This window comes from Mus musculus, chromosome 19 (genome assembly GCF_000001635.26).
Source record: "Mus musculus strain C57BL/6J chromosome 19, GRCm38.p6 C57BL/6J".
Lineage (NCBI taxonomy): Eukaryota > Metazoa > Chordata > Mammalia > Rodentia > Muridae > Mus > Mus musculus.
In genome coordinates this window covers 20,199,189-20,221,942 of record NC_000085.6, presented here as the reverse complement: position 1 = coordinate 20,221,942, position 22,754 = coordinate 20,199,189, and the positions used below count along the sequence as shown (strand labels likewise).

Below are 22,754 nucleotides of genomic sequence, written 5' to 3'. Positions count from 1 at the left end.
GAGGACCTGAATAGGAAGTTAGCAACAATCGAGCAGTGGAAAGTAAGGTCATTTTTCTTTGTTTGTTTGTTTGTTTGTTTTTGTTTGTTTGTTTGTTTTCATTTTTCCAGACAGGGTTTCTCTGTATAGCCCTGGCTGTCCTGGAACTCACTCTGTAGACCAGGCTGGCCTCGAACTCAGAAATCTGCCTGCCTCTGCCTCCCGAGTGCTGGGATTGAAGGCATGCACTGCCACCAGAACTTAAGAGCTGACTTAGCTCTGCTTCAAATTATTCAGGATGCAAATTTAATTGGTTTTACTTTATCTATCTATCTATCTATCTATCTATCTATCTATCTATCTATCTATCTATCTATCCATCTATTATTATTTATTCTTTATTTTTCTGTTTGGTGTGTGCATGTGTGTGTGTGTGTGTGTGTGTGTGTATGTGTGTGTGTGTGTGTGTGTGCATATGTGTGTGTGTGCTGTGTATGTGCATGAGTGCTTGTGCACGAACATGCACATGTGAATGTGTGCATGCCAGGTGTGTGAGAGTGCCCCCTGAGGTCAGTGTCAAAGCCCTGGAAATTAGTCACAGGTTTTTGTGATTCCCCTGACTTAGGTAATGGAAAAAGCAAAAAAATTCTCCTAACTGATGAGCAATCTCTCCAACCTCTCAGGCTGTGATTCTTAGCCAGACTAGGCTAGGATGTGGCAAGGAATAAAGCTAAGGACTCCCTGACGTTTATGTGACGAACATACTTCTGGCTTAGAGACTGACTCTCCTTCCCATGTCTACCAAGGCCATATATGATTTTGGCTCTATCTCTCTGGACTCAAGAGTGTTCTCCCTGTATTTCTGTTTAAGATGTTATTTTGGTTTCCCACCTCCTTCCCCTTTGCCTGTTTTGCCCAATTATAAAGCTATTGAGAAAATAACTAATTGCAAAAATATAAAAATAAAAAAATAAAGAAAAGTTAATTGCATTTTACATTTGGCATTAAATTTAAATCCAGGAATATTAGTTACTTTCCCAGTTAACTCAATGGCATGTTTTATTGAGTCTATCATTAAAAACAACCACTGAACTGAATTGTAGTAAGTCGTCCTGTCCTTTACTTTCTTGAATTTGTATGAATTGTTAGTGCTATAGAAAACTGTCTTTACAGTTGTGACTCTGATATGTCACACAGGGGCACTGGGGCCACTTAGGATCAACCCTACACACACACACATGCGCACACACGCACACACACACGAGAGAGAGAGAGAGAGAGAGAGAGAGAGAGAGAGAGAGAGAGAGAGAGAGAAAACACTGCATATCTTTCAAGACACATAGAACACTCTCTTGGTTTCTTCTGACTAATCCCATGCCCTGAAGGTGTCTCCTGAAATCAGAATACACAAAAGAATCCCAAAGAGCCCCTTAAATCTAGAACTTTACCTTTATTAGAAAATCCATTAAAAATAAAATGGAAATAATTTTATACTAGATTGAAACTCCTTACCTAGGAGTCTGTGACACCTTAGGAAAAGAACGTTACAGGGTCTCCATTGGGACTTCACATGATTTAAGTTTCTAACTGATGTGTCAATAAAACTCACTCATGTCCTTTCTTTACTTCTCTTTTGAATCTCAGGTGGAGATTCTTATATAATAAGTATTATGCTGCTTTGTTGATTTAGCAATATAATTCTTCCCTGGCAACGTAAAACCATCTAAAAGAGATTAAAGTTCTGCCATGAATACACCATTGTTACAAATGAAGGCACAAGAGAATAAAAGAAATGAGAGGAATAAAAGGTCACAAATTAGTGGGAGGGAGAGTAATGAGAAAAGGAGGAAAGACTATACATTGCTTGTTTTCTTTCTTTTCTGAGAGCTCAAGCTATTGCCTTATTCTTGGTTAAAAAAAATCTTCAGGTGAACTCTAGTAAATGATTGTCATTCATCATATTGTGAAATTTGTCACATGGGCTTAGGTGGTTTATTGTGTTGTATGCTGCTGATAAATCTACAAACCAGCAACTGTCATTGCTGCTCTCAGAGTCATTTTCCATATGTTGAGTGGTGTTCTTTTTTCGGACATTATTTGGCCAGTACAACTTTTGCCTGACTAAATTGGCTTTGTCTGAATATTAAGCATTTTAAGCGACAAAAAGAATAAGTTATTCATAAACACCCTAGGAGGTCAGCATAAATTTCTCAGGACCTCACACAGTTTTTGTGGCAACACAGAATTATTGTACTCATTTGTGCAGTGATAGGCAGTTAGGAGTTGAGGAATAGGTATTGAGGGGAGAAACTCTTTAAGCGGAGACATTGGCCCAGATCATTTTATCCTTTTGCCACAGACAGACTGTTTTGAGGTTACGTCTTCTGATATTTTCCATGCCAAATTAAACTGAGAAAGAGCTTGAATAAAAGTGGCTTTCTTATGGGTGAGTTTAGCATCTTGTCAGTACTGTATACTGACTTCCTATAAATTAATATCAAGCAGAAGTTGGATCTCTGGTATCTTTGAAAACATTCTTCTTCATGTTCTTGTCCCTGGGCTATTCACACTTTTAAAATTGTACATGGAGCTTTTCTTCTTTGAGGTTGCTTATTAGAGGGATGATTGTAACTAATTTTTTTTCAAATCTGATTTTTAATGATGGCTCTTAAATGCTTTAAACTTCCTTATAACCCATCATCCATCAGAGGTGGTGGAAAAGAAAGAATGTGGGGTGGGGGAAGTGAACCTGTTCAGAAAGATTCCCTGGAACAACTCCCATCTGTGTTGTCTGGAAATCGGCAGTGGAGTTTACAGGTTAGCAGTGAGCAACAGCTCTATCCACTCACAAACACCTCACAGATACACCAGCAGCCCAGTTCAGTAGAGTGGGTTAGCAACAGCAGTGACACAACCCAGAAGAGACAGCCAGGCCTCAGCCTCCACTTGAATCATCAGGAGGGACCAACAGGGACACCAGGAGTTCTTGGCAGTGCCTCTCTCAAGGAAGAGGAAAGACCCACAAGCATTGTACAGTTAGCTGTACCAGCAAGCCAAGCTTTGTCTCCATCACTCTGTGGAGTCCTATTCATACTCTCCAAACATCATGTGTCCTCCATGTGCCTTGCCTCAGCATGAGCATCCAATCAGCCTGAGTCTTTAGAAGCAGCAAAAAACTGCAGCATACCACCAGAAGTTGTTTAGTGCTTTTCTTTCTATGGTGTCCTGACAAATGCAGCTCAACTACACAATTTAAGACAGACCAATACATGCATGCCCTTAGCAAAGAATATTTCAAAGAATGCTAACAAAATACTGAAGCATCCCTGCAAATAAAATAGTCTAACAGAGAAAGCAATCTTCTAAAGTGGAAACTTAAGGGTCCTTTGGAAAGCCAGTTGAATGGTGTTTTTCGGGGGCAAACACGTGAAGGAACATTTAGTTAAAGTGGACACAGGTGTGAAAGGCTAAGGTAGTCTGGTGAAGGAACGTTTCACTGAAGCAGACACAGGAGAGTGCATGTTCTGCTAAAGCAAGCATTCTTTGAAATACTTTTCTATATTCGAAAATAGATATTTTAAAATAATATATCCCCATTACATCTTCCCCTTCCTCTACTTCTCCCACCGATCCAGATCCACCCCATTTCTGTATCTCATGAGAAAATAAACAGGCTTCTAGGGGTTAATAATAAAATAAATAAGATGAAACAACAATAACACATTAGAATAATATAAAAGAAACAAACAGAAGGAAAAGAATCCAAGGAAAGAAACAAGAAACGTATTGGACACAAAGACCCACTTGTTTGCACACTCAAGATTCCATAAAAATACTAATATAGAGGGCATAGAGAAAAATATAACTAAAATAAAAAAGATATAATAAAGAAAAATACCTTGACATGACATTATGAGACAGGAAATTTCCAGATACTGTTTTCTTTTGGCCATCTAGAGTTGGGTGGGCATGCAGACTATCCTTAAGAGTAGTTTGTTTCCTCATTGAGACTCCACAGAGAAAACTAAATTTTTATTTGCAAAGGGATATCAGTTGGACATAGCTTCCGGATTCGGGATGAGGGCATGTGTCCACTTCTCCTTTCAGCTCTAGGTCATGCTAGCATTCTTGTAATTTAATTTAGGATCACTGTATTTTAAAGAAAGTAAACAAGTTGAAATAATATCTCTCTGCATCCACTGCCCACTGACACTCAATGAAAGCTGTGAAACACAGGAAACTTTTCACACCCCACAGAAAATTCTTGGAATTCCAACTTGTGTTAAAAATGGTAAGTACTGTGGGATTAGTGAATTTATGCTTTCATACAGCATGGACTTCTCTATTTTAGTTTTTAAGCTGTGTCTCATGGTGTGTTCCTATCACAAGCTGTACTTCTCTGAACTGGAAAGCTTCAAGTAAGCTGTCAACACATTTATATCCTTTAAGTCATGTTCCTTTACTGGACTATGATGCTGCTAATAGCAGTTTTAAAAGGAAGAAACAAAAAAAAGACAAGGGAAGAAAGAAAGGTAGGAGTAAGAAGGAAGGAAGAAAAGGATGAAGCCAGGAAGCGAGGGAAAGAAAGTAGAGGCACTGGCAACATCTGAATTGCTGCAGCAGGTTATTCCTTTTAAGGTATAATAAAGAGTAACTGAGAATTATATTTGTTTGGCATCTGTCAATAGTTCACGGTATCAATATTGGAAGAATTTAATAATTCATAAATCAGATTAAAATAAGTAAATCCAGGGATTTGTATGACTCAAGTATTTTTTTCTTGCCAGGTCTGTAGAATCCATTATGTGAAAAAGTGATAGGAGAAAGACTTGCAGCACAACATTTTATATCTCTTAAAACTCAGCTCCCCAATCTCTAAACCTATATAATGATGATGATGATGATAACAATAATAGTAATAGTAACAATACTTTTCTATCAATATATTCCAACTGGTATTGTCTGCACATGTTGACTTTATCTCAATATTAAGTATTTTAAGCAATAGAAATAGGGAAATAGTGGCACCAGTGTCCTGGGTGCAACCAAGTAATTACTGATTGGATTAAGGGCCCAGTCCACATGGTGGCATGGTTATTAAAGCCACGAATGTATGACTAGATAGGTTACAATCACTAGGGAAGTGTCTATTTTTTCAGCTAATGGGTCACAATATTACTCTGACTTTTAGTAACTTATAACCATTGATTAGTACATCTCTAAGTCCTCATCAGAAAAGCTTCTTTTTGTAGAAAGCTATAATTTAGAGTCACCAAAGTGGCCATGGTACAGAGAATATATGAGAGTGGAGTGCTCATCACTAAAAGGGATGTCTATGTTAAACCCATCCTTTTAAGGATCATTGGTGTAGGAGGCGTGTATTGTAGGAGCCAGGAGTGATGGATGACTACAATGAAACACTGATTTCTGTACACATTAGGGCAGTTGCACATAGGAATCCACAGACATTTGAATTGCATGTATAAGACTGAATAAGCCCAAGCCAGATAAATCCCAACATGGAGAAGAGAAATGGGTATAAAGTCCTAACAATATGTGATATTCTTTGGACAAATGAAAGCTGAGGGGAGATTTTATATATACATCATATACATAGTATAAACACATATACAACCCAGAAATCTTCAAGGACCTGAATCCATTCATCATCAAAAGATTAGACATCTTTCATAAATTATAGTCAATAAATGTTGATAACCCTGTGGCTATTGAAAGGAGTCACTCTTTACAGCATTATTGTAATATTTTCTAAGTGTTACCGGTAGTTTTCAACTTAAAACCTCCAGAATTCCTTGTTTCAGTACAACTGAGTTCGATCTATTTTCCTCTTGCACCAGCTATATTGAAACATTTCTTGCCTCTTTAATTGGTCCAATGCATTTTTTTCTTTTATGCGTCATATTGATTATTTTTCTCTCTTAGCACAGAAGTGAAACACTGAGTATAAATAAAGTCTGAACTTTCCCAAACAAGAAAGTGCAGGAGTAAGGAATTGCAAACTACCAGGGCTTTATTACACAGGGCTTTCTTAAAAACCCAAAGTGAAGTAACCTTCAAAAGACTTTAACCTGATCTCTATTTAGATACTGCATTGGTGAGAAAATACCACTTATTCTTGTGAGGAACTTCTTCCTTTACTTGGCCCTCTAGGAACTGCACTGATGATATATCCTTCTAGAAGCATGCCTTTTAGAAGCTTCCAGATCCCATCATTAAAATTCAGAATTAACGGTCACAGGCTTAGCTCTCAAAAACAATGTCAAACATTATTATGAAAAGAGTACAAACCAAGAAAATATTTCACCTCCTTTGCACTCTTATGGAACTATAAGTTCTGAGACTGTAGCAGGTCAGCAGTATTCTACTACCAAACATATTTCAGGTGCCCCCACTTAACATTTCAGGATTTAGATCTCTCCATGGTTGAAAACATTGCAGGCTCACTATTGTACACATGCTATTGTTACCTAGAACCATGATTTTTTTTTTTCTACAGTAACTCCTGAGAAATATGTATCTGTTTGAAGTCCACCCTTTGTGGGTTTTCATTTGATTTTTCAAGTTCCTTAGTAAAAGTTTGATGGAGCAAGGAACAACATTTGTATACTTGTCTTTATTTCTGTGCCCCTAGAGTCTTAATATGACCTTTAGCTTGATTTCCCAGAATACAGCCCAAGGTTCACAGGTATAAGTCTGGCCACTGTGACACTATGTGGTTGTTATGAGATGTAAGAAGTGAGTCCCAGTTAGCTGATGTGTTGAGAATTTGTAAGTTTAAATAATTCTTTAAATAATTTCATGTGTTCTGAATGTATACTACTTTAATTCATAAAAATAAAAATACATAAAAATCTTAAAATTGTAGTCTTTATGTTCATAACTATAAGGCTATCAATTTACAACATTTATTACCATTAATTGAGATTGAAATTATTATGCTGGGAAGACCTAGAAGTTCTCACAATCTTAAATTATGTTCACTTCAAAAATTACTTCGGATTTTTGCTTTAAAACATCAAAAAATATTGGCCCTGTAAGATGGTTCAGTGGGTAACAGTGATCCCTGCTAAACCTGACAACCTGAAGAAAAGACTCCTACAAGTTGTTCTCTAACAGGGTGACCTGGTGCTCAAAACAATACACACAACACAGACACACACAGAAACACACACACACACACACACACACACACACACACGCTGTTAAATAATGTACAAGCATACTCTGCTATTATAAAACCAGGTTAAAAGCCATACTTTTCAGACACACCAATTTCATGAAGTTATTTGTAAAAACTAGTGAACAACAATCATATTCAATCTCTGTTTTATGACGATCTTGTGACCTTAGTTTCAGTTTGGCGAGCTAAAACAAATGTATCGGTTAGATGATGTGTCAAGTATTAGAAGTACTAATGAGTCTGTTTTGTCAGTTTCTGGAACACACCACTTGAGATGAGTGGCCTTCTGACTTTGAGATGTGATGTGAGATGTGAAGTAATATACAGCACTTGTGTTACTATTCTTCCTTCCACAGGAATTGTGAAAGCACATGTTGTAGGAGAGATTTCACATGAGCAAAGCTCCTGTAATGCTGGGCTGCTTGTAGCTGAAAACTGCCTAGGACAGATGTCTAGACTTGTCATGAAATGATACATTTTTACCATGCTAAGCAATAAATGTTGGTATTTGTTCTATCACAGCACCTATAATTTTAATGTAGATTTCTGGAATTGTATTTTCCTTTTATTAATTTGTAAGTGAACTGTGGTAAAAATGCTTGACTGATATTCAGTCCAACAAAACAAATAAGGAAATCATTGATTGATAAGACGTGTACTATGTAATATCAGGTCCACGTTACTAGAGCTAGAGAAGAAATACCAAAGAAGCAAATGCCACACACACTACAGGCTTCTCAGGGAAATGAGTGCCTATTTTACTACTATTTTAGTAGTAGGCTTTATATATTGAAATTATTTTAGCATCTAATATTTTATCCTTTGGCCAAAGAGTTAGTTAAATTAGATCAAACTTAAAAAAGTATAAACAGTGCTCCCAAAATCTATTATGGACTATCAGATTAGTCAAGCTTGAATAAATCCAGACATGCAAGTGTCATAATGACCACATTCATTTGCAGCTGGGGACCTGCTTTGGGCCTAATGAAAGATTGATATAATGTTAGCTCTGTAGTGATTATGAAATTCCAGCTTTTGCTATGTTGTCCACCAAAAACTCAGATTGTCTGTTTTTGACCTTATTGTATTTAGGCCTTATCGTTTGAAAGTCTTTGAACACTAAGGTCTTAATTTCCTGCTCAAGGTACATTGAGCCATAGAGCACTTCTCTTTCTTAATGAGACATTCATTGTTTCCAGGTTTGGAGCAGTAATTTTCCTGTAAAGGGTAGGAAGTGAAATGTTTAAATACATTGATTATTTCATATTTATGCAACATAGCAATGTCCTTTCCCCCTTTAATGTAAGTGACCTCTCTATCTCAGTATTAACAAAACAAAACACAAATGAAATCAGAAGAAATAAACAAACAAACAAACAAACAAAACCAAACTTCAGAAGTAAACTATTTGGGGATTTGTAGATTGCTTTACTTTGATAAAACATCCTTTAAGAGAAAATGGAATTGATATTTTCACTATTAAAAACCAAAACCTAAAGCTATATAAAGGATTTTAATTCAATTGCATTATTTCTTTTATGATCACTTTTTAGAAATGCTAAGGTCATGTTACTATTAATTTTCTTTTGATTTGGATCAGTATAACAAATTAATTGCCTATTGAATGTCTGTTTTAATTTAGAAGAGCCTAGCTTATTCTCACCACCCTACTTATTACATAGCATTTTCTTACCAGTTGCCAAACATGTCCATTCTACCTGTTTAATAAGTTCTTCTTTCTCTATTAATTTTAACTTTTTCTGATATATATGTGGGTGCAGACATATATGTATATATGCATATATACATATACAATATAGGCATATATAATACTTTATACACACACACATATATATACATATATGTATATATATATAAGCTTTGATTTATAGATGAAAGTTTAATAGTTTTCCAAAATTATTAGATCATTAATTAAATGTTGAGGCATAAACAAATCTGCTTTTCAATCCCACAAAGATTACATACCAAGTGATAAATAAAAGTAAGTTGCAGCTGAAACTAACCTTACATGCCTCTTTACTTATCAATGCAACAACAAAAGATCGTTGATCAGATTGCTACTGTTGACTTGGGTATAATAACCCATAGCGCCAGTGGTCTTTGGTAAGAGCAGTGAAGGACCTGAACTGGTGTCAAGTAAATTGCAAAGAAAAAATCAGTGTTTATACTTTGAAGTCAAAGCAAATGTCTTAGTTTCTTTTCTAATGCTATCAATAAATACCTGGGCAAAAGCACGAGAAGGTCCTTAAGCTTTGCTTTGCCTTACACTTCCAGAAGGGTTCAAGCCCAGCGTCTGGGGAAGGCGTGGCGTCAGGAGCATGAAAATGGCCCACCTGAATGCATCTGCAGTACGCAAGGAGAGCCAGAACCGGAAGTGAGGGTAGGTAGGAAAATTCTGAAGACTTCCCACAGTGATACACTTTCTCTAGCAAAGCTCCACCCCCTAAACATTACCGTCCCGGAACCACACCACCAGCTGGATCAAGTGGTGAGGTACAAGAGCTTACGAGGGACATTTTACATTTAACTAACGGAGTACATGTGGATAGTTAAGGTTGATAGAAACATGCTTCACCGTTCATTTGGATCTGGGAAAAAGAACATCGCGAGTATGCTGTCCAGTGTGTACATGGTGTGACCGAGCTGAGAATAATGACAAGGGAGAAGCGATCATCCTGTTATGAATTACAGCACTACATTACCACCTGCTACTTAAGACGGAGACACTCATGAGAATCCTGCCAGGTGAGCATCATAGATCATCATTGATATTCATGATTACACGAAAGTAAACACATTTCACTTTTCTGTGTATCCAATAAATGTGTATCCAGACAGAAGATTTATCCACCATTAGGTAATGATGACTGGTATGGAAGTCATTTTTCTCTATATTATTTCTGTGGTGCTTGCTATCATTCCAATAATGAACATCAAGAAAAACATGGTGAAATGATTCATCGACATGCTGGGCATTATTTTATTCAAATTTTATCATATTTTACTTTGGCAGTATTCATGGAATCAATAGAATAATATTATAAGATGAAAAGTAGATGACACTCTCTCCTGCCTTTGTCCTTGTCATTTTTAATGGATTTGCATCCCCTGTTTTCAGATAATACTTTCTGTCTGAATCAGGAGTCATCTACCCTGTCTTCATTTCAGTTTTGCTTCAGTTATGTTGTTAAAAAAAAAAAGGGCATTGAACTTTGTCACTTACTCCAGTAAGTGTTATTTCAACATCCATTCTACCTGGAGCCTATCTATGTAGTTCACCAATATTGGAGTCTAAGAACAATCTATTAATTCTATGTTTTTTTTATTGATAGCCTTAACTTACTGTCAGAGATCTTATCTACTTTGACAATTTTTTTATGCCTGGAGCACATTATATTACTACTGGATTTAGCTCAGAATGTATCAATGCACAATAATTAGATAAATAGTACTGTCACTGAGATTCATTAGGCCTTTAATTTAAAATTTCTAGAATATATTTTTAAATGCACATTTACCTTAACACATTAGGGCACTATACTATAACTATATAGTATGAACTTTGGTCATACGTTTAATGATTTAAATGTAACCATTTTCCTTTTTTAACCACTCACACTCAGGGGATATTTTTGATTTACATATGTGAATGTCCATGAGTTAATACTCTCAAGATAAATTCCTATGGAAGCTGATCCCAGTGTAAGAGAAAAGGAAAATGTTACATTGGGTGTGATACTTTTTATTTTACATGTTTATAGTGTATACAAATATTCTTCTTTTGTCTTAAACATGGCTCCACAATGGAAGAAATAATGTTGGTTCATTATGACAGGAAAGATTTTTTTAAAATTTTGTCCAGATGATCTTTTAGAGAACAGTCTATTTAAAATGAAATCATTTACTTTTTAAGGACAAGCGTGTAGCTATCTTTGTTAGATATGAGGACTGACTGCAACCCCATGGTAAGAGAAGAAGAAAAAGCTATTGTTAACCTGGTCCTCCGTAAGTGAGGCCTGCAAGTCCTTCAGTTCCTGTGTCAAGCCGACCAGTTATCTGTCAGCTCCTCAACATCTCCACTTTTACCACGTCTGAGCAAAAGCCTTGCTTTCATCTTCTATGCCTGGGATCTGAAACAGTTTATTTTCCTGGTCCCAGCTTACTCTCGACTCTCATTGTGGCTTCCCAATTATTTTTACATGATAACTGGCTTGGCTTTCTTTCCTGCAGCCTACACTCAGTTATCCTTCGCTATTCCTTTGACCTGCTCTCTCTCTATAAGCCTGTTCTCACAGAATTCCATGACCTGGGCTCCTACCATAGCCGATCCTGTGAGAGATATCTCTTCAAAGGCATCTAAAATGCTTCTCTTCTGACAATTTTCAGAGCATTTCAGGAACAAAATCCCTTTCGTTTTGTTTTAACTCTTAACACTCTGTACTACAGAATGATTTTAACATTGATAAATTCTAAGTTTCTTGAGTGGAGCTCTATTCCACACAATGTCTATTGGATTAAGTACCCTAGATTTGCATTCAGTAGATGTTATTAAATGTGTAAGTTAACATTTATCTGTCTGAAGCACAATGACATCTTTCTCTGAACAATCTGGATTCAACTTCTAATGTTTAGCTTAGGGTTTCTTAATCTTAATCATCCAGGCACTTGTTTGTTTGTTTGTTTGTTTGTTTGTTTATTTTTAATTGGGTATTTATTTCATTTACATTTGCAATGCTATCCCAAAAGTCCTCCACACACTCCCCCACCCACCCACTCCCACTTCTTGTCCCTGTCTTTCCCCTGTACTGAGGCATATAACATTTGCATGACCAATGGGCCTCTCTTTCCACTGATGGCCGACTAGGCCATTTTCTGATTCATATGCAGTTAGAGACACAAGCTCCAGGGGTACTGGTTAGTTCATATTGTTGTTCCACCTACAGGATTGCAGATCCCTTTAGCTCCTTGGGTATTTTCTCTAGCTCCTCCATTGGGGGCCCTGTGATCCATCCAATAGCTGACTGTGAGCATCCACTTCTGTGTTTGCTAGGACCCGGAATAGTTTCACAAGAGACAGCTCTATCTGAGTCCTTTCAGCAAAATCTTGCTAGTGTATGCAATGGTGTCAGCGTTTGGAGGCTGATTATGGGATGGATCCCCAGATATGGCAGTCTCTAGATGGTCCATCCTTTCATCACAGCTCCAAACTTTGTCTCTGTAACTCCTTCCATGGGTGTTTTGTACCCAATTATAAGAAGGGGCAAAGTGTCCACACTTTGGTCTTCGTTCTTCTTGAGTTTCATGTGTTTAGCAAATTGTATCTTATATCTTGGGTATCCTAAGTTTCTGGGCTAATATCCACTTATCAGTGAGTACATATTGTGTGAGTTCCTTTGTGATTGTGTTACCTCACTCAGGATGATGCCCTCCAGGTCCATCCATTTGCCTAAGAATTTCATAAATTCATTCTTTTTAATAGCTGAGTAGTACTCCATTGTGTAAATGTACCACATTTTCTGTATCCATTCCTGTGTTGAGGGTCATCTGGGTTCTTTCCAGCTTCTGGCTATTATAAATAAGGCTTCTATGAACATAGTGGAGCATGTGTCCTTCTTACCGGTTGGAACGTCTTCTGGATATATGCCCAGGAGAAGTATTGCGGGATCCTCCAGTAGTACTATGTCCAATTTTCTGAGGAACCGCCAGACTTATTTCCAGAGTGGTTGTACAAGCTTGCAATCCCACCAACAATGGAGGAGTATTCCTCTTTCTCCACATTCTCGACAGCATCTGCAGTCACCTGAATTTTTGATATTAGCCATTCTGACTGGTGTGAAGTGGAATCTCAGGGTTGTTTTGATTTGCATTTCCCTGATGATTAAGGATGTTGAACATTTTTTTCAGGTGCTTCTCAGCAATTCGGTATTCCTCAGGTGAGAATTCTTTGGTTAGCTCTTAGCCCCATTTTTTAATGGGGTTATTAGATTTTCTGGAGTCCACCTTCTTGAGTTCTTTATATATATTGGATATTAGTCCCCTATCTGATTCAGGATAGGTAAAGATCCTTTCCCAATCTGTTGGTGGTCTTTTTGTCTTATTGACTGTGTCTTTTGCCTTTCAGAAGCTTTGCAACTTTATTAGGTCCCGTTTGTTGATTCTCGATCTTACAGCACAAGCCATTGCTGTTCTATTCAGGAATTTTTCCCCTGTACCCATATCTTCGAGGCTTTTCCCTACTTTCTCCTCTATAAGTTTCAGTGTCTCTGGTTTTATGTGGAGTTCCTTAATCCAGTTAGATTTGACCTTAGTACAAGGAAATATGAATGGATCAATTCACATTCTTCTACACGATAACTGCCAGTTGTGTCAGCACCATTTGTTGAAAATGCTGTCTTTTTTCCACTGGATGGTTTTAGCTCCCTTGTCAAAGATCAAGTGACCACAGGTATGTGGGTTCATCTCTGGGTCTTTATTTCTATTCCATTGGTCTACTTGTCTGTCACTATACCAGTACCATTCAGTTTTTATCACAGTTCTAATTGGGTTTCTGTTGATGTGTAAAATATCTTGACAACACTTAGGGGAGAAAACACTCATTCTACAGTTCTTTGGGTGATGTGGAGGCCAGCCTTGTGAAGGAAAAAAGGGGGATGGAGAGCAAGGTGCCACAGGCTCTGGTAAATCCTCAGAGTTTTTTTTTTAAATTTTTATTGATTATTTTATTTATTGACATTTCCATTGTTATCCTCCTTGCTGGTTTCCCCTCTGAAAACCTCCTATTCCAACCCCTCTCCCATGTTTCTATGAGCGTGCTCTCCATCCACCCACTCTCACCTCACCACCCTATACTCTAGCATCAAGCCTTCACAGGACCAAGTCCTCCCCTCCCATTGATGCCAGATAAGGCCATCCGTTGCTACATATTCAGCTGGAGCCATGGGTCCCTCCACGTGTTTTGTTTGGTTGGTGACTTAGTTCCTGGGATCTCTGGAGGGTCTGGTTGGTTAATATTGTTGTTTTTCCTATGGAGTTGCAAACTTTTTCAGTTCCTTTAGTCTTTCCCCTAACTCCTCTGTTGGGGTCCCTGTGAGCTGGCAAACTGGGCAGTAGATCTAAGATGGCTCCTGGAACACCAGGGAGACAACAAAACAGAACCAAGGACCTGCCTATGGCAACTTCCCATCTTCAGGAAAGTCCTAACATCTGATGATGGCCCTGCCCTCCAGGGCTTTCATTAGGGCACTGTGATAGTGTAGCAAGGCAAGATATGATTGATTGAGTGTTCAGAAACTTGGTATTGGCTCAAATACTGTATATAAGCTCATGTGTTGTGCAATAAACTCAGAACTGCACTCTGATGCTGGTCTCTGGGGTTTTATTCTGGGAATTGATCTTGTGACTTTATTCCTTTCACCCCTTCCCCCATCCTAAGTCCTGTTGCCACAGAGTTTCACTGTGCAGTCCATCATTTGAAATGAGTTAAAAGAAAAATTCAAGCATCTAGTCAAATCCTATCCACAGTCAAGAGAAGTGCTTGTGAACAGAAAATATATTCTCTCAGATATGCCCATGGACCAATCTGATATAGATAATTAAGACTCTTTTTCCGGGGCTGGCGAGATGGCTCAGTGGTTAAGAGCGCTGACTACTCTTCCGAAGGTCCTGAGTTCAAATCCCAGCAACCGCATGGTAGCTGACAACCATCCGTAACGGAATCTGATGCCCTCTTCTGGAGTATCTGAGGACAGCTACAGTGTACTTACATAGAATAAATAAATAAATCTTTTTTAAAAAAAGACTCTTTTTCCATAAGATATTCTGGATTATATCAAGATGCCAGTTAAACCTAACCAGCACATGTGTCTTTTTAGATACTTTGTTTTTTCATAACTGGTCTTCTACGAAACAATACCTCAATAATATTGTACTTTTGCTTGAGGCATATGCAGATTTATGCTTGGTAGGGAAAAGATTGCTTTCTCTTTTGCTGTTTTTAAAGGAATCTTGCTGCCGTTGAGGAAATACAATTTATTCTTCTTCAATACCATCAATACCATCAAGTGAAAAGAAGCATAGAAGGGTTGTGATGTGGCAGAAGAATGAAGGGCTTCAGATGTGGTTGGGATAATGGGAAGGGATTATGAAGTGTCTTTTGATTTCTCAAATGCCGTGTTATATTTTCTTTGCCAATACTCCATGAAATCTCATGAAAACCATGCAAAATAGATAGTGGTAGTTATCTAGACATTATACAAAGTGTTACCTTTTCCCCAATTCATTAGTTGTAGCATCTGGCTCTGCTCATAGTTGCTTATACTATTTATTTCCTTTAGCATGTGGCACCTCATCTCAGTGTGAGCTGTGGAGTTCTGTCTGCTGGTATGTTTTACAATCAGTAAGCAGTGAGGGCCCTTGACTCTGAAAATACATACTGTTTGCTATTCTGGATTTTATCTCTGATATTATGATTTATTCAGTTCTCTGCCTTTAATAAAACTTGAAAACATTTTCTGGCATACTCTCTAGCCATTGATCTTATAAATAATAGCTTGGGACTGACGGGTAGATCTCTTCCCTTCTCCGTATATAATTTATTTGCACAATAAGAAATTTCAACCTATCTGGCTACAAATTAATTACCTAAAAGGAAAAATTTCATTTTCTGTAAATCATTTTTCTAATTATAGTTATGCTTTACTGATATTATTTCTAAACTATAATGTGTCTTATATAAATTTTTCACTAGTAATCAGGTTTATACAGTTTCCATAAAGAATTAGGTTTTGGGCACTGGTGAGATGACTCAGTGTAGTACCAGAAAGTGTTCATGGACCTGAAATGACCAAAGGAGAACTGATCCAACGCAATCACACCAGGATCTCAATTCAGAATCTTGAGCTTCTGCTGGATTCACCATTGACCCACAGGACCGTTTTGTTGGAGTCAAAGTCCTGAACACTCATCTGGACAAAGTTTTATAGGAAATGGCAAGTGTGGGGGTAAGCATTTCTCACATGGCAAGCATCTAATTGGTGATGGTGGTGGTGGTGGTGGTGGGTCTGCTACAGTGGCCTTTAACATAATTGGCTGGTGCTGGAACCCAAACCATAAACATAACTTCTGCTTTTCTCCGGATTGGGACTTGCTAGGCAGGGACAAGTTTGTAACCTGGGGGTGTAGACTTGTTGAGCCAATAACAGGGAGATTGGTGCTAGACACTGGTCTTGTTGGAGGATAACCTGGACACTGGTGCTAGGTACTGGCCTGTTTGTTTGAGTTCAAACTTAGATCAGCTTTTCTAAGATCAATCTTTTAAGACCACTTACTCTTTCAGAGAACATAAACTAGATAGCAGATCATAACTATCTGGACCTCAAGTCTTCATAAATTTGATACCTTATTCTGACCTCTTGAAGTACCAGACATGCGTATTCTACAATTATATACTTGCAAGCAAAGCAATCATATACAGAAAATAAGTTTAAAAATATTTAGTTCTTATCCTAGTCTTGAATATATTATTTGACTCACTATTGTTAGCATTGTTTTTATTTATATTTTTATTTTTTGTAATGCAAGAATATCACCATTGTAGATAAAGAAAATACTCTGCACAGCACATAATGTATATTTTAACATATATTACAAACAGTATTTTGGAAACATATAGCATTTTGGAAAATACAGAAGTGGATGCTCACAGTCATCTATTGGGTGGAACACAGGGCCCCCCAATGGAGAAGCTAGAGAAAGTAACCAAGGAGCTGAAGGGGTCTATAACCCTATAGGAGGAACAGCAATATGAACTAACTAGTACCCCCTGAGCTCATGTCTCTAGCTGCATATGTAGCAGAAGATGGCCTAGTTGGCCATCATTGGAGAAATAGCCTTCTTTGGGACAATTTTCAGTGAAGCAGCTCCTCTTTATTGGGGATAACAAGGGTTATATAAACTTTGGGGAGTGGCCTGTGCCAATGATGCATTATGTGCATATTTTCCCATCATTAAAATAATGACATATTCTTGATGACTACAATTCAATGACTACTGAAAAGGAAAGGAGAAGCAGGAGGAGGAAGAAAAGGAGGAGGAAGAACAGGAGGAGGAGAGGGAGGAGGAGGAACAGGAGGCAGAGAAACAGGAGGAGGAGAGGGAGGAAGAAGAACAGGAGGAGGAAGAACAGGAGGAAGAAGAACAGGAGGAGGAAGAACAGGAGGAGGAAGAGCAGGAGGAGGAAGAACAGGAGGAGGAAGAACAGGAGGAGGAGAGGGAGGAGGAAGAACAGGAGGCAGAGGAACAGGAGGAGGAGAGGGAGGAAGAAGAACAGGAGGAGGAAGAACAGGAGGAGGAAGAACAGGAGGGGGAAGAACAGGAGGAGGAAGAACAGGAGGAGGAGAGGGAGGAGGAGGAACAGGAGGCAGAGGAACAGGAGGAGGAGAGGGAGGAAGAAGAACAGAAGGAGGAAGAACAGGAGGAGGAAGAACAGGAGGAGGAGGAACAGGAGGAGGAAGAACAGGAGGAGGAAGAACAGGAGGAGGAAGAACAGGAGGAGGAGGAACAGGAGGAGGAGGAACAGGAGGAGGAGGAACAGGAGGAGGAGGAACAGGAGGAGGAAGAACAGGAGGAGGAAGAACAGGAGGAGGAAGAATAGGAGGAAGAACAGGAGGAGGAAGAACAGGAGGAGGAGGAACAGGAGGAGGAAGAACAGGAGGAGGAAGAACAGGAGGAGGAAGAACAGGAGGAGGAAGAATAGGAGGAAGAAAGGGAGGAGGAAGAATAGGAGGAGGAACAGGAGGAGGAAGAACAGGAGGAGGAAGAACAGGAGGAGAAAGAACAGGGGGAGGAAGAATAGGAGGAAGAAAGGGAGGAGGAAGAATAGGAGGAGGAACAGGAGGAGGAAGAACAGGAGGAAGAACAGGAGGAGGAAGAATAGGAGGAAGAAAGGGAGGAGGAAGAACAGGAGGAGGAAAAATAGGAGGAGGAAGAATAGGAGGAAGAACAGGAGGAGGAAGAATAGGAGGAGGAAGAACAGGAGGAGGAAGAACAGGAGGAGGAACAGGAGGCAGAGGAACAGGAGGATGAGAGGGAGGAAGAAGGGGAGGAATGATGACTGAGAAGTCCCTGTTATTCATACACACTTTCTGAGTGTGGCACAACATATTTTCACTTTCTGCATGGTATTTACAAATCCAAAACTTAAGTGTAAATGATTTCTAACCTAAGCATTGCATAGCTATGGGATATGTAAACACATAAATAAATATTTGTATAGATCAGATAAATAAGTGCTATATTTTGTACAGGTTCATCAATGAAACATTTAATTTTTATACTAAAATCTAAAAATAAAACATTCTATAGGGTTAATGAGTGGACTTTATTACATACATATAGCTATGTTTTAGTAGAATTCATTTGATTTCAAGTTATAGTTTAAAAATCTGTCTGTAGAAGATTTGAATTGCTTTGAGAACAAAAGAATTTGTAACTTTTAAGACTGGGGAACATGTGTTCTTCTTACCTGTTGGGACATCTTCTGGATATATGCCCAGGAGAGGTATTGCTGGATCCTCTGGTAGTACTATGTCCAATTTTCTGAGGAACCGCCAGACTGATTTCCAGAGTGGTTGTACAAGCTTGCAATCCCACCAACAATGGAGGAGTGTTCCCCTTTCTCCACATCCTCACCAGCATCTGCTGTCTCCTGAGTTTTTGATCTTAGCCATTCTGACTGGAGTGAAGTGGAATCTCAGTGTTGTTTTGATTTGCATTTCCCTGATGATTAAGGATGTTGAACATTTTTTCAGGTGCTTCTCTGCCATTCGGCATTCCTCAGGTGAGAATTCTTTGTTCAGCTCTGAGCCCCATTTTTAATGGGGTTATTTGATTTTCTGGAGCCCACCTTCTTGAGTTCTTTATATATATTGGATATTAGTCCCCTATCCAATTTGGGATAGGTAAAGATCCTTTCCCAATTTGTTGGTGGCCTTTTTGTCTTATTGATGGTGTCTTTTGCTTTGCAGAAGCTTTGCAATTTTATGAGGTCCCATTTATCGATTCTTGATCTTACAGCACAAGCCATTGCTGTTCTATTCAGGAATTTTTCCCCTGTACCCATATCTTCGAGGTTTGCAGCCTTGTTTTTATAATAGCCAGAAGCTGGAAAGAACCCAGATGCCCCTCAACAGAGGAATGGATACAGAAAATGTGGTACATTTACACAATGGAATACTACTCAGCTATTAAAAAAATGAATTTATGAAATTCCTAGGCAAATGGATGGACCTGGAGGGTATCATCCTGAGTGAAGTAACCCAATCACAAAGGAACTCACACAATATGTACTCACTGATAATTGGATATTAGCCCAGAAACTTAGGATACCCAAGATATAAGATACAACTTGCCAAACGCATGAAATTCAAGAAGAATGAAGACCAAAGTGTGGACACTTTACCCTTTCTTAGAAATGGGAACAAAACACCCATGGAAGGAGTTACAGAGACAAAATTTGGAGCTGTGACGAAAGGATGGACCATCTAGTGATTGCCATATGCAGGGATCCATCCCATAATCAGCTTCCAAATGCTGACACCATTGCATACACTAGCAAGATTTTGCTGAAAGGACCCAGATATAGCTCTCTCTTGTGAGACTATGCGGGGGCCTAGCAAACACAGAAGTGGAGGATCACAGTCAGCTATTGGATGGGTCACAGTGCCCCCAATGGAGGAGCTAGAGAAATTACCCAAGGAGCTAAAGGGAACTGCAACCCTATAGGTGGAACAACAATATGAACTAACCAGTACCCGGGAGCTCTTGTCTTTAGCTGCATATGTATCAAAAGATGGCCTAGTCGACCATCACTGCAAAGAGAGGCCCATTGGACTTTTAAACTTTATATGCCCCAGTACAGGGGAACGCCAGGGCCAAAAAGGGGGAGTGGGTGGGTAGGGGATTGGGGGGGGGTGGTTATGGGGGACCTTTGGGATAGCATTGAAAATGTAAACGAGGAAAATACCTAATAAAAAATTGTCTAGATGTGTCAAGCAAGATCAGATATAATGAACAGGAATTAAAGAACTTAGAATATACCAAGACGAATCACATAGTATCAAATTTTCTATGTGGTATGTAATTGAGTATATAAAGAGTCAGGGAATATATATATATATATATATATATATATATGACTTCTTATATGACTTCTTTGTTTACATGAATCTTACTCTAGGGCAGTTTAATGATAGCATTTTAGGGTCCAAATGTGATCTCATTTTATTCTCTAATCTTTTAATACTATTGAAAACAAGGACTTTCTATAAATTAGCAAAACATTATGATGTCCATTTTGGTTCCATTATTGAATCATTTCCTTTAAGGTCAATTTTGATTATAAAATAAACTGAATAAAATATGAAAAAAAAAAGACTGCGGAAAAAGGACGTGATGTTTAAGTAATTCCATAAAAGGCAGGAAAAAGAAGGTGAGTTTAAAACATGAAGCAATTAAATACAAATATTCAAAGATATACACACATCAGCTTTAACAAACACTAAATATTGAAGTTCAAATGGGAAATCTCTAGTATTTTAAGTTTGAAAGATTTTTTCATAAGTCAATATTATCAAGTGTAGTTAGTTTTAATGGAAAACCCTAAAATTAGTTGGGTTAATGACCAGCTATGCTTTTAACACTCAACTGAGTGTCCTTGCACTTACCTTTCCCACATGCTAAGAGTAATTCATGACAGTTATTTGGGGTGGTTATTTATGGGACAGAAAGAGTGGCAAGTATGGGGCCTCATCCCCACAGGGTGAGATACAAGCTTTCTGTACAGCAGATTTGGGACCATGAGCACAGCCCCACTATTGCCAGCTGCAGGATGGTGTCAGTAATTTGGACAGTGCTTGCATTTCAGATACTGTCTACATTTTCATGACAAGAGAGCTTCTTGGTTAAATATGAGCTACATTTTCTTCTGCTGTAAGACTCAACTGGATTCTTTGCCATTGGTGCCACTTCTTAAAAATAATTAAGGTGATAAAACACCCGTTTGGATGTAATAGTAATAAGTTGAGAGAACTAGATGTATTGTTGGGCTGGGGCCAGGGGATTTATCTCATTCTCTGTGTATTATAATACCTAGCACATTTTTGATGCTAAATGAATATTAATAATGAGAGCTGTAATAATTTCAATTCTGCTTTCTTTATAGAATACAGATGTAGCAAAAATTTCTGCTGAACTTTTTCTCATAATGCAAATTTTGACTATTACTTCGGATTTATCCCTGCTATTGACTAAATCTATGTGCTGTAGCAAATTATTTAATATTCCTGTCCCTATGATTCCATCTATAAAATGGGGATAATAACATGGACCTGTTTAATTATTTAGTTATCCAGGATGCTGAGATGTTTTATTCAAGTTAATTATATGAAAACTACTTCAAGTTTAGTCCAATATTTAATATGTTCATTTGATTTTGTGTAATCCAACCTACCAATTATACCTGACATAATAAGCACGTGTGATAAAAAAATAATTTCAGAGTGTCTAAATAGTTGTGGTAAGTTAATAAGAGATGTTATTTAACATAATAAAAGAATAATTCAAAGCTGCTAGATATCATTGCTGACATATGGAAAATACTTAAGTACTATTATGTGCTTGATATGTAGCTTAAGTGTAACTGGAAACTTAAAAATTATCCCAAATTATATTTTATAAGAAATAAACATTTATAATTGCAATGTATTTTCAGAAATAGCTTAATTACTGATAATTTATGACTTGGGATTATAAGTATTTATTGTGAAAATTGGTGCTAAAATATGAGCTTTCTACATGAATATAACAACAGAATTAATAAAATTATGGATTTTTTATTCTTAATATGAAAGTAAAAATAATTGAAATAATGTCATCTCATGCATATAGCCAAGAATGACTTTATGTAATTCATATAAGAAATGCTCTGAAAAATAAATCTGTTCAAATAGCACTTAGTGATCGACTCCAGCTGCTTAACTTTGTGAGTCTTGTGTAGTTTAGCTTCTTTCTGATTTTCTTCAAGTAATTAATGCAATTTTTTAAAACTAAGGCTATCTTTAGTCCTCCTTACTTTTCCCTCCGCATCCTTTCCCAGACTCGGGAGCTTTCCTGGAGGAAGCCTTGCCCAGAACCCCTAATCATTGCTTTGTTCCCAGCCTTAGCTTTGACTATGTGGGAAATTCAGCTAAATCCTGTTCCAATGGCCAACCTTTCCTTTTTGGAACTCCTTATTTAAAAATATTCTTTATATATAATAAAACATAGTGTATTTTCTTTCATCTTTTGTTTGTAATTAGCATGCCTTGGCACTTTTATTTTTTATTTTATCTGATGATCTATCTATTCGTTTTATGTGTATGACTATTTTGGCTTCATACATGTCTTTTCATAGTGTGTACCGTGTGCAAATTGAAGTGAGAAGAGTGTGTGGGGTGTCTGAAACTGGAGTTACAAATGTTTTTGAGTCACCAAGTGTGATAGGAGTCAAGGTTTCAGG

General features: G+C 37.9%; 1 pseudogene; it reads left to right on the top strand.

Moving 5' to 3' along the window:
- The first annotated feature begins 11,142 nt into the window (after positions 1–11,142).
- Positions 11,143–18,308, top strand: Gm52403 (annotated as a pseudogene).
- Positions 18,309–22,754: the final 4,446 nt, after the last annotated feature.